Here is a 13,383-nt window from a genome sequence, read left to right as displayed (position 1 = left end):
CATGAGAAAAACACCAAACAAATTCCAATTAAGAGATACTCTATAAAATATCCGCCAGCACTTCCAAAACTGTCAAGATCATTAAAAATGAGTAGAGTCAGAGAATCTGTCATAGCCAAGAAAAGCCTAAGGAGACATGATGACTAAATAGAACATGGTATCCTGGAGAACAACCTGGAACAGAAAAGGACACTAGGTAAAAAGGAATTCTGAATAAAGTTTAAACTTTAGTTAATAATGTGCCAATATTGGTTCAGTGCTTGTAACAAATATACCATAATCACATTAGATGTGAATAATAGGAAACTGGGTACAAAGTATTTTTGCACTCAGTCTCCCCTATTCACATCTAATATTGGGAACCCTGTGCTATCTTCACAATTTTTCTGTAAATATAAAATTGTTCTAAAAAATAAAGTTTACTAAAAAATAAGCACATTTTAATTAACTAAAAAGAGTAAAACGAATAAATAAAAACCACAGTGGAATAATAAAGTATTTGAATTACTTGAGAAAATTTAAATACTTTTTAAAATTTTATGTAAAATTTAACATAAAATGTAAACAAAATTTTATTTTAAAAACATTGGCAGACTTGGGCCGGGCGCAGTGGCTCACGTCTGTAATCCCAGCACTTTGGGAGGCCGAGGCGGGTGGATCACTAGGTCAGGAGATTGAGACCATCCTGGCTAACACGGTGAAACCCCGTATCTACTAAAAATATAAAAAATTAGCCGGGCATGGTGGCTGGCACCTGTAGTCCCAGCTACTCAGGAGGCTGAGGCAGGAGAATGGCGTGAACCCGGGAGTTGGAGGTTGCAGTGAGCCGAGATCGCGCCACTGCACTCCATCCAGGGCGACAGAGCGAGACTCCGTCTAAAAAAATAAAAATAAAAATAAAAATAAATAAAAAATATTGGCAGACTTGTGGCTTCTGGTCGGGCATGTAAGGAAGTTGGAAGTCACAACTCTGTCTTAACAGCAAGTAAAAAACTTAACAGCCGGGCGCAGTGGCTCATGCCTGTAATCCCAGCACTTTGGGAGGCCGATGCTGGTGGATCACGAGGTCAGGAGTTTAAGACCAGCCTGGCCAAGATGGTGAAACCCCGTCTCTACTAAAAATACAAAAATTAGCCAGGCCTGGTGGTGGGCGCCTGTAATCCCAGCTATTTGGGAGGCTGAGGCAGAGAATGGTTTGAACCCGGGAGGCAGAGGTTGCAGTGAGCCGAGATTGCACCACTGCACTCCAGCCTGGGCAACAGACTGAAACTCTGTCTTAAAAAAAAAAGGAAAGAAAGAAAGAAAGAAAAAAAAACTTAACTGAAAAATCAACAGCTCTTTTTAGATGCATCAAAGAAGTGAGGTCACAGGGCAAATCACTGTCCCGCTTATTGCAGACAGGCACATGCAAAGAATCATGATGGACTAGGGCAGGAACCCACAGCAGAAACTTATATATCTCTTTATAGAGAAATAAATATGTTGTGTACATGAAATCCACTTTAAATATAGAATTTAAAAGTATATGATGGAAAAGTACATACCATGTTGTCACTACTTTAAAGAAAGTGGGGGTATCTGTATTAATTTCAAACAGAAGAGACTTCAGAGCAAAGAAAATTATCAGGGATAAAGAGGAACATTATATAATGATAAAGGGACCAATTCTGCAAGAAGACATAGCAATTTTTAATGCATATGTGCCTAGCAAAGCAGCAAAACACATGAAATGAAAACTAACTGTAGTCTGTTAGTTTAATCCACTATTACAGTTGGAGAATTCAACACCCTCTATCAGAAATGGACAAATACAGCAGGCAGAAAATCTGCAAGGACATAGCTGAAATCAATAACATCATCAATCAACTGAATATAGCTGATATCTATCAACTACTTTATTATAAAACAGAAAAATACACATTCTTCCTCAACTCACATGGATTATTCACCAACATAGACCACATACTGGACCATAAAATATACCTTAACAAATTTAAGAGAACATAAATCATCCAATGTCTGCTCTCAGATCACAATAGAACTAAACTAGAAGTAAATTAGCTAGAAAATTCCTCAAATACTTGGAGATTAAACAACACACTTCCAAATAACACAGAGGTCAATGAAGAAATATCAAGAGGAATTAAAAAATATTTTAAAATAAATAAAAATAAAAACAACATATCAAAAATTGTGGTATGCAGCAAAAGCAGTGCTTATTGGGAAATTCAGAACATTTAATGCATGTATTAGAAAGGGGAAAAGATCTAAAATCAATAATATAAGCTTCTACCTTTGGAAATTTGAAAGAAATGCAAATTAAATCCAAAATATATAGAAGAATATAATTAACAACAATTAGAACATAAATCAATAAAATAGAAACTAGAAATTCAGTAGAGAAAATCATGAAACCAAAAGCTAGTTCCCTGAGAACATTAACAAAATTGAAAAGCCTTTAGCAAGGCTAAATTAAAAAAAAGAGAGAGAGAACCATAAAAACCCTAGAAGAAAACCTAGGCATTACCATTCAGGACATAGGCATGGGCAAGGACTTCATGTCTAAAACACCAAAAGCAATGGCAACAAAAGACAAAATTGACAAATGGGATCTAATTAAACTAAAGAGCTTCTGCACAGCAAAAGAAACTACCATCAGAGTGAACAGGCAACCTACAAAATGGGAGAAAATTTTCGCAACCTACTCATTTGACAAAGGGCTAATATCCAGAATCTACAATGAACTCAAACAAATTTACAAGAAAAAAACAAACAACCCCATCAAAAAGTGGGCAAAGGACATGAACAGACACTTCTCAAAAGAAGACATTTGTGCAGCCAAAAAACACATGAAAAAATGCTCACCGTCACTGGCCATCAGAGAAATGCAAATCAAAACCACAATGAGATACCATTTCACACCAGTTAGAATGGCAATCATCAAAAAGTCAGGAACAACAGGTGCTGGAGAGGATGTGGAGAAATAGGAACACTTTTACACTGTTGGTGGGACTGTAAACTAGTTCAACCATTGTGGAAGTCAGTGTGGCGATTCCTCAGGGATCTAGAACTAGAAATACCATTTGACCCAGCAATCCCATTACTGGGTATATACCCAAAGGACTATAAATCATGCTGCTATAAAGACACATGCACATGTATGTTTATTGCGGCATTATTCACAATAGCAAAGACTTGGAGCCAACCCAAATATCCACCAATGATAGACTGGATTAAGAAAATGTGGCACATATACACCATGGAATACTATGCAGCCATAAAAAATGATGAGTTCATGTCCTTTGTAGGGACATGGATGAAATTGGAAATCATCATTCTCAGTAAACTACTGCAAGAACAAAAAACCAAACACCGCATATTCTCATAGGTGGGAACTGAACAATGAGAACACATGGACACAGGAAGGGGATCATCACACTCTGGGGACTGTTTTGGGGTGGGGGAAGGGGGGAGGGATAGCTTTGGGAGATATACCTAATGCTAGATGACGAGTTAGTGAGTGCAGCACACCAGCATGGCACATGTATACATATGTAACTAACCTGCACATTGTGCACATGTACCCTAAAACTTAAAGTATAATAATAAATAAATAAATAAAGAGAGAGAGAGAGAGAGACAAAAGACTGAAATTACTAGTATGAGAAATGAAAGTGAAACGCCACTATAAATCCCATGAACGTTAAAAGCATAATAAAGAAATGTTGTAAACAACTCTGTGCCCACAAATTTGATAGCCTGGATGAAACGGACCAGTTCCTTGAAAGGTACAATCTAACAAATCTCACACAAGAAGTAGAGAGTTTGAATAGGCCTATATCTATTTGAATTTGAATAACAATAGAATTTGAGTAAATAGAAATCAAATAAATAAAAACCTTCAAAAGCAGAAAAAAACAGGACCAGATGGGTTCACTGGTGAGTTCTAACAAACACATGAAGAAGAAATTATACCAATCCTCTACAACCTTTCAGAAGACAGAAGCAGAGGAACTATTTCCTAACTCATTCTATGAGATGAGCTTTACCCTAACACCAAAGCCAGGCAAAGATACTATAAGGAAAGAAAACTACAGACTTACATCTCTTGTGAAAATAGATTCAAAAATTCTCAAAAATAGTAGCAAATTGTGCTGAACAATGCATAAAAAGAATTACACACAAAAACCAAATGAGATTTATCTCAAGTATGCAAGACTGATTCAACATTTGAAAATCAGTTAATGCAATTCATTGCATTAACAACATAGAGAAGAAAAATCATGATCTTATCAACAGATGCAGAAAAAGTGTTTGACAAAATCCAATACCTATTTACGATAAAAACTCTCAGCAAACTAGAAATAGTGGGAAACTTCCTCAACTCTATAAAGAACATCTAAACAAAATTCCTACAATAAACATCATACTTAAATGGTGAGAAACTAGATGCTTTTCTGCTAAGATCAGGAACAAGACAAGGACATCTGTTTCACCACTCCTTTTCAACATCTTACTGGAATTTCTAGTTAGTACAATAAGACATGAAAGGAAACAAAAACTATACAGATTGAGAAGGAAGAAATAAACTGTCTTTGTTCACAGATAATGTGATTGTCTATTTAAAAAATCTAAAATAATCAACAGAAAAAAACTCCAAATTTACTGAAGTTAATAAGTGATGAAAGCAATGTTGCAGAATAAAAGAATAATATACAGGTCAATTGCTTTCCTATATATTAGCAATGAAGAGGTGGAATTTCAAATTTAAAACACAATGCCATTTATATTATCATATAATCAAAGCAAAATGTTTAGGTATAAAGCTAACAAAATAAGTTCAAGATTTATATGAGAAAAATTATAGAACTCTGATGACAGAAATCAAATAAATGGAGACATATTTTATGTTCAAGGCTAGGAAAACTCAATGTTGTCAAAATATCAGTTCTTCCCCTCTTGATCTATAGGTTCAAAGCAATACCAATCAAAATACCAACTTATTTGTGAATATTGACAAACTGATCCTAAAGTGTATAAGGCAAAAGTCCTAGAATAGCCAACACAAAATTGAAGAAGAACAAAGTCAGAGGACTCACACTACCCAAGTTCAATACTTGCTATAAAGCTACAGTAGTCAAGACAGGATAGTATTGATAAAAGAATAGAAAAATATATCCATGGAACAGAATAGAAAGCCCAGAAACAGAATCACATAATTAGCCAACTAATCTTTATCAAAGAAGCAAAGGCAAAGAAATGTGGAAAAGATAGTTTTTCAAGAAATAGTGCTAGGACAACTGGATATCAACATACCAAAAAAAAAAAAAAAAAAAGAGAGAGAGAGAGAATTTGGACATGACCTTGCATCTTTCACAAAAATTAACTTGGAATGGATCATATGCCTAAATGTAAAATGCAAAATTATAATACTCCTAAAAGATAACATAGAAGAAAATCTAGATGGCCTTAGGAAGAAATAATTGATAAGCTAGATTTCATTAAAATTAAAAACTTCTGTTCAGCAAAAGACACCATTGAGAATGAGAACGCAAGGTACATACTGAGTGAAAACATTTGCAAAATATGTATTTGATAAAGGACTGTTATCCGAAATATACAAAAACTCTACAATAACAAAATAAACTACCTAATTTAAAAAGGGCCAAAAATCTAAATTGAAACCAAAGAAGAAACACAGATGGCAGATAAGTATGGGGGGAGGGGGGAGGGATAGCATTGGGAGATATACCTAATGCTAGATGACGAGTTAGTGGGTGCAGCGCACCAGCATGGCACATGTATACATATGTAACTAACCTGCACAATGTGCACATGTACCCTAAAACTTAAAGTATAATAAAAAAAAAGAAAAAAAAAAAGAAAAGATGTCCCCCATCATATATAATTAGGAAAATGCAAATTAAAACAACAACGAGACACCACTGCATGCCAATTAGAATGACCAAAATCCAGAACACTGACAACGCCAAATACTGGTGAAGATGTGGAAAAAAAGAAACTCTCGTTCATTGCTACAGGGAAGACAAAATGGTAAAACCACTTTGGAATACAGTTTGGAAACTAAACATAGCTTTGGAAACTAAACATACTTTTACCAGAGCATGAAGCAATCACATTCCTTGGCATTTATCCAAAGAAGTTAAAAACTTTAGTACGCAAAAAAACCTGTACACGGATATTTACATCAGTTTTATTCATAATACCAAAACTCAGAAGCAACCAAGATGTCCTTCAGTAGGTGAATGGAAAAACTGCACTACATCTGACAATAAAATATCATTCAGTGGTAAAAGGAAGTGACCTATCAAGCCATGGAAAGACATGCACCAAAGTGCATATTACTAAGTGAAGAAGCCAATCTGAAAAGGCTACATCCTGTATGATTCCAGCTATATGACATCCTGGAAAAGGCAAAACTATGGTCAGAGTGAAAGTATCAGTAGTTGTCAGGGTTTAGGGTGGAGTGAGGGATGAATACGTGGAGCACAGAGAGTTTTTAGGGCAGTGAAACCATTTTGTATGATACGCTAATTTTGGATACATGCTATCATACTTTTGTCCAAACTTACAGAATGTAAAACACCAAGAGTGAACTCTAAGATAAACTATACTTTGGGTGATAAAGATATGTCAATGTAGGTTTAGCAATAGTAATAAATGTACCACTTTGGTGGGGAATGCTGATAATGGGGAATGTTGATATGCGTATATTGGGCCAAGGGATATATGTAAAATCTCTGTACCTTCTACTCAACTGTGCTCTCAACCTAAAACTGCTCTAAAAAAGTATATTAAAACTTTGTTATTGAAATCAAATCCTCATCATCAGTGGGAAAGCATATCACACATAGATAAAGAGAGAATTTGTGAACTGAAAAAGTAGTGAAATTACCATAATAAACATATAAAGAGACCTCAAAAAGTTTGTGGAAAAATGGAATTAAAAAATAAAAATTAAAAAAAACCTTAATTTTTCAACATAAGCTCAATTAAGCTTAAGCCATTCTTGTAAGCAATAATACCAGCCATCTAAAGAACTGAGGGTCTTGGGAATTTGACCATGTTAATACAGTCTTTTATACATTATTAATTGAAGAAATACAGGTGCCCTTTACGGGTCTTTTTAAGACTAAGAAACAAACAAAAAAACAATCAGAAGGAGCCAAATCAGGAATTTAAGGTAGATGCCAAAAGATTTCCCATAAAAACTCTCACAAAATTGTCCTTTTTTGATGAGATAAATGAGCAGGAGCATGGAGCATTGTTGTAGTGGAGAAAGACTCTCTGGTGAAGCTTTTCTGGATATTTCTCTGTTAAAGCTTTGGCTAACTTTCTCAAAACTCCCTCATAATAAACAGATAAATAACAGATAAATAAACTGTTCTTTGGCCCTCCAGAAAGTCAACAAGCAAAATGCTTTGAGGATCACACACAACTGTTGTCATGACCTTTGCTCCTGACCCGTCCACTTTGCTTTGACTTGTCCACTTCCACCTTTGGTAGCCATTGCTTTGGTTGTGCTTTGTCTATAGGATCATACCAGTAAAGCCATGTTTCATCTTCTATCACAATTTTTCAAAGAAACTCTTCAGGATCTTGATCCCAGCTGTTTAAAATTTCCACTGAAAGCTCTGCTCTTGTCTGCAGCTGATCTGGGTGCAATGGTTTTGGCATCCATTGAGTGGAAAGTTTGCTCACCTTTAAGTTTTCAGTTAGAATTGTTTAAGCTAAACCAATTGAGATGTCTATGGTGTTGGCTATTGTTTCTGCTGTTAATCATTGGTCCTCCTCAATTAGGGCACAAACAGGGCTAATATTTTTCCTCCCAAATTAATGTGGATTAGTTGTTGCTGCAGGTTTCCTCTTCAAAATTATGTAGTCCCTTCTTAAAACAAGTTATCCATTTGTAAACTGATTATTTCCTTGGGGCACTGTCCCCATAAACTTTTTGTAAGCAATCAATAATTTCACAATTTTTCCACCCAAGTTTCACTATAAATTTGATATTCGTGCTTGCCTCAATTTTAGCAAAATTCTTACTGCTCTGTTAAGGGCTTTTTTCAAACTGATGTCCTAAACTTCTTAATGCCTCAAACTAGATCCCATTCAGACATGTTATAACGAGTTAGTTTATTTTGGTGCAAAAATTTTTAAGATCTATGCATAGTTTTTCCATAATACGCATTTTCCATGAATTTTTTGAAGTCCTCTCATATAAAGGGAGATAAAGAGAGTAGAAATATTAGAAATAGACAAAAGATAAGAAGGAGAGAAGGAAAGTTCCAGCATATATCCAGTGAATATTCTGGAAGGATAAAATAGAGAAAACAGGAGAAAGGCTGTCTTTGAAGAGATGGTGATTGAGAACTTAGTCTAATTGAGTTTTTTTTAAAATCTCATGAATTATTAGAGTCAGAAAAGGCAACATATTGATAAAATAAAAACAATAAAAAATAAAAACAAACTCACATTCACACATTGTAGTGGAACCATGAAGTATCAAAGTCAGTCTTTGGTGAAAATCTTAAAAGCAACCAAAGAACAAATGCAGATCACAAAGAACATTAATTATGTTGAGAGAATTAAGTCTCTACAGCTGTAACACTAAGGAGAGACATAGGCACTCTAAATTCTGCATGGTAATGAATGCCACTTTGTAATACCTTTTGTGAGATTGTCTACCAGCCTTTCATAGGTGTACAACTTAACTCACTGTTGGTGCCATGTACAATTATTTTTCCTTATATTTCTGCATTTACTAGTTGAGAACAAGATTTTGTCAGGCAAAATAGTATAAAGTTTCAATTTTCATTTGTTTGTTCAATCATCCAACAAGTCAATGAACAATTTCTAACATAATTCAATGAGAACCATGTTAGAAACTCAAGATAAATACAAGTTCTTCTTGTTAATACTTAATGTCAGAAGACAAATACTTATATTATAGTATGATAAATTCCAAGGCAAAGATATGTAAGAGCTTACACAAGTATGACATAACTCAGTCTGAAGTTAGAAATGTGATCATTATGGTACCTGAACTCTTCTGGGGAGGAGTTCAAATAACTTTATTTATGTTACAATATAAAATCAGTAATATGATAAAGGAAACTACAAAATGGTTTAAAAAATCACTTGGATTTAAACTGAGCTTGCCTTTTCTTCACAATAGTGATGATTTGGTGATTGTGATCTGACAGCATTCTGGTCCCATTACAAATTCATTACTAAAGAAAGTGTACATGCTCAGATTGAAGAGCAGAGAGGACTGGGTGGTACCTACTTTCCTTTCCAAAGACTACTTAAAAAGTGGTCTTTCATTTTTGCCACATTTGTTTTCTATCCACTCCAAACACTAATGGATGGAGGAGAAATGAGAAGAGGAATAGCATTTCCACTGTTGAGAGGGTGAAATTCTGCACTTACTTTGGCTTCAAATGTCAAGAATTAAATTAATGGGTCAATATAGCTCCAAACCTTATCACTGCCTCACGTAAATAGAGAAAACAAGAAAGAAATGAGTTTGCTAAATAAACTAGAAAATCTAGAAGGAATGGATAAATTCCTCAACATATACACCCTCCCAAGACTAAACCAGGAAGAAGTTGAATCTCTGAATAGATCAATAACAGGCTCTGAAATTGAGGCAATAATTAAGAGCCTACCAACCAAAAAAAGTCCAGGACCAGACATATTCACAGCCGAATTCTACCAGAGGTACAAGGAGGAGCTGGTACCATTTCTTCTGAAAGTATTCCAACCAATAGAAAAAGAGGGAATCCTCCCTAACTCATTTTATGAGGCCAGCATCATCCTGATACCAAAGCCTGGCAGAGACACAACAAAAAAAGAGAATTTTAGACCAATATTCCTGATGAACATTGATGCAAAAATCTTCAATACAATACTGGCAAACTGAATCCAGCAGCACATCAAAAAGCTTATCCACCATGACAAAGTGGGCTTCATCCCTGGGATGCAAGGCTGGTTCAACATATGCAAATCAATAAACGTAATCCAGCATATAAATAGAACCAACGACAAAAACCACATGATTATCTCAATAGATGCAGAAAAGGCCTTTGACGAAATTCAACAACGCTTCATGCTAAAAATTCTCAATAAATTAGGTATTGATCAACGTACCTCAAAATAATAAGAGCTATTTATGACAAACCCACAGCCAATATCATACTGAATGGGCAAAAACTGGAAGCATTCGCTTTGAAAACTGGCACAAGGCAGGGATGCCCCTCTCACCACTCCTATTCAACATAGTGTTGGAAGTTCTGGCCAGGGCCATTAGGCAGGAGAAGGAAATAAAGGGTATTCAGTTAGGAAAAGAGGAAGTCAAATTGTCCCTGTTTTCAGACGACATGATTGTATATTTAGAAAGCCCCATCGTCTCAGCCCAAAATCTCCTTAAGCTGATAAGCAACTTCAGCAAAGTCTCAGGATAGAAAATCAATGTGCAAAAATCACAAGCATTCCTATACACCAATAACAGACAAACAGAGAGCCAAATCATGATTGAACTCCCATTCACAATTGCTTCAAAGAGAATAAAATACTTAGGAATCCAACTTACAAGAGATGTGAAGGACCTCTTCAAGGAGAACTACAAACCACTGCTCAATGAAATACAAGAGGATACAAACAAATGGAAGAACATTCCATGCTCATGGATAGGAAGAATCAATATCATAAAAATGGCCATACTGCCCAAAGTAATTTATAGATTCAATGCCATCCCCATCAAGCTACCAATGAATTTCTTCACAGAATTGGAAAAAACTACTTTAAAGTTCATATGGAACCAAAAAAGAGCCCACATTGCCAAGTCAATCCTAAGCCAAAAGAACAAAGCTGGAGGCATCACACTACCTGACTTCAAACTATACTACAAGGCTACAGTAACCAAAACAGCATGGTGCTGGTACCAAAACAGAGATATAGACCAATGGAACAGAACAGAGCCCTCAGAAATAATGCCACATATCTACAACTATCTGATCTTTGACAAACCTGACGAAAACAAGAAATGGGGAGAGGATTCCCTATTTAATAAATGGTGCTGGGAAAACTGGCTAGCCATATGTAGAAAGCTGAAACTGGATCCCTTCCTTACACCTTATACAAAAATTAACTCAAGATGGATTAAACACTTAAAAGTTAGACCTAAAACCATATAAACCCTAGAAGAAAACCTAGGCAATACCATTCAGGACATAGGCATGGGCAAGGACTTAATGTCTAAAACACCAAAAGCAATGGCAACAACCAAAATTGACAAATGGGATGTAATTAAAATAAAGAGCTTCTGCACAGCAGAACAAACTACCATCAGAGAGAACAGGCGTGGGAGAAAATTTTTGCAATCTACTCATCTGACAAAGGGCTAATATCCAGAATCTGCAAAGAACTCAAACAAATTTACAAGAAAAAAAAAACAACCCCATGAACAAGTGGGTGAAGGATATAAACAGACACTTCTCAAAAGAAGACATTTATGCAGCCAAAAGACACATGAAAAAATGCTCATCATCACTGGCCATCAGAGAAATGCAAATCAAAACCACAATGAGGTACCATCTCACACCAGTTAGAATGGCGATCATTAAAAAGTCAGGAACAACAGGTGCTGGAGAGGATGTGGAGAAATAGGAACACTTTTACACTGTTGGTGGGACTGTAAACTAGTTCAACTATTGTGGAAGTCAGTGTGGCAATTCCTCAGGGATCTAGAACTAGAAATACCATTTGACCCAGCCATCCCATTACTGGGTATATACCCAAAGGGCTATAAATCATGCTGCTATAAAGACATATGCACACGTATATTTATTGTGGCACTATTCATAATAGCAAAGACTTGGATCCAACCCAAATGTCCAACAATGATAGACTGGATTAAGAAAATGTGGCACATATACACCATGGAATACTATGCAGCCTTAAAAAATGATGAGTTCATGTCCTTTGTAGGGACATGGATGAAGCTGGAAACCATCATTCTCAGCAAACTATTGCAAGGACAAAAAACCAAACACCTCATGTTCTCACTCATAGGTGGGAATTGAACAATGAGAACACATGGACACAGGAAGGGGAACATCACACACTGGGGCCTATTGTGGGGTGGGGGGAGGGGGGAGGGATAGCATTAGGAGATATACCTAATGTTAAATGACAAGTTAATGGGTGCAGCACACCAACATGGCACATGTATACATATGTAAGAAACCTGCATGTTGTGCACATGTACCCTAAAACTTAAAGTATAATAATAAAAAAAGAAATGAGTTTGCTAGACAATGCAATTTATTATTATAAAAATTGCTTAATTATAATAACTCTACCATTTTTGGTTATCAATAAATGATGTATAAGTAAATTTTAAAAGTATTTATAAAGTAAAAATGGGAAAAACATAGAAAATGATAATGAGTAGGGATCTGATCCCAACCAGTTGTATTTGAAGACATGGTTGTTATTTCCTCACCACAGTATGTGACATTTTATTCTCAGTTTCAAAACTAGAGACAGAACCACTGATTAAAAACAGGATGTGGGTGAATAGTCATGCATGAGACTACCTGGACGAGACATGAGCTAAGCTAGTGGTTCTAAAACAGCAGCCTCCCGCCAAATGCTGGCTTGCTGCCTCAGAATCACCTGAGCAACTCATAAAGGTGCAGATTCTCAGGCATTGGGCCCCAGAGATTCTGTTGAATAGGCCTGGGTGGGTTTCAGAAGTCTTTGTATAAACAAGTTTCCTAAAAGATTCTTGCATTAATAGCTAGGAACCATGTTTTGAGAAACACTACCCTGGAAGTTTATAATTTCTCTGTTAGCTCTGGTGTTGGTGAACTGTAATCAGGATGGAGTATAAGCAAAATGATAAAAAATGTCAAAAATATTAAAAGTGTCTTAAGAAGAAAGCTACTTCCTAATAACCTCCTCTTAGATTTTCCAACATGAATGTATGAAATTTCCACCCTTTTCAACATAATTTTCTGCGTGTAACCATGACTCCTAGTCTGCTGAAGTGGAAGCCATCTAGAAGGCATTCCCTCAATTCCCTTGCCTCCAATGATTTCTATCTCCTTTTTCTCTTTGCTGCTATTTCTAACTGAAGTGAATACATGTCTTTCCCTCTTCTTACATCTTTACTTTCCCACAGACTTCTTTCTTCAGGCCAGCAAATACTTTTTATTTTTACCTATTCTGAGCTTAACCAGTAAAACCTGCATTATCAGCATGAGCAGAAGATCATATGTCTTTAATACGTAAATTAATTTCCTAAGCCCCTGATTGCTAGATTCAGCATTGGAAACTAACCTTTATTGATCATGTTTC

The sequence above is a fragment of the Gorilla gorilla genome, chromosome 11 (assembly GCF_029281585.2).
Source record: "Gorilla gorilla gorilla isolate KB3781 chromosome 11, NHGRI_mGorGor1-v2.1_pri, whole genome shotgun sequence".
NCBI lineage: Eukaryota > Metazoa > Chordata > Mammalia > Primates > Hominidae > Gorilla > Gorilla gorilla.
The sequence above is the reverse complement of the archived record's forward strand: the minus strand, read 5'-3'. Positions refer to the sequence as shown.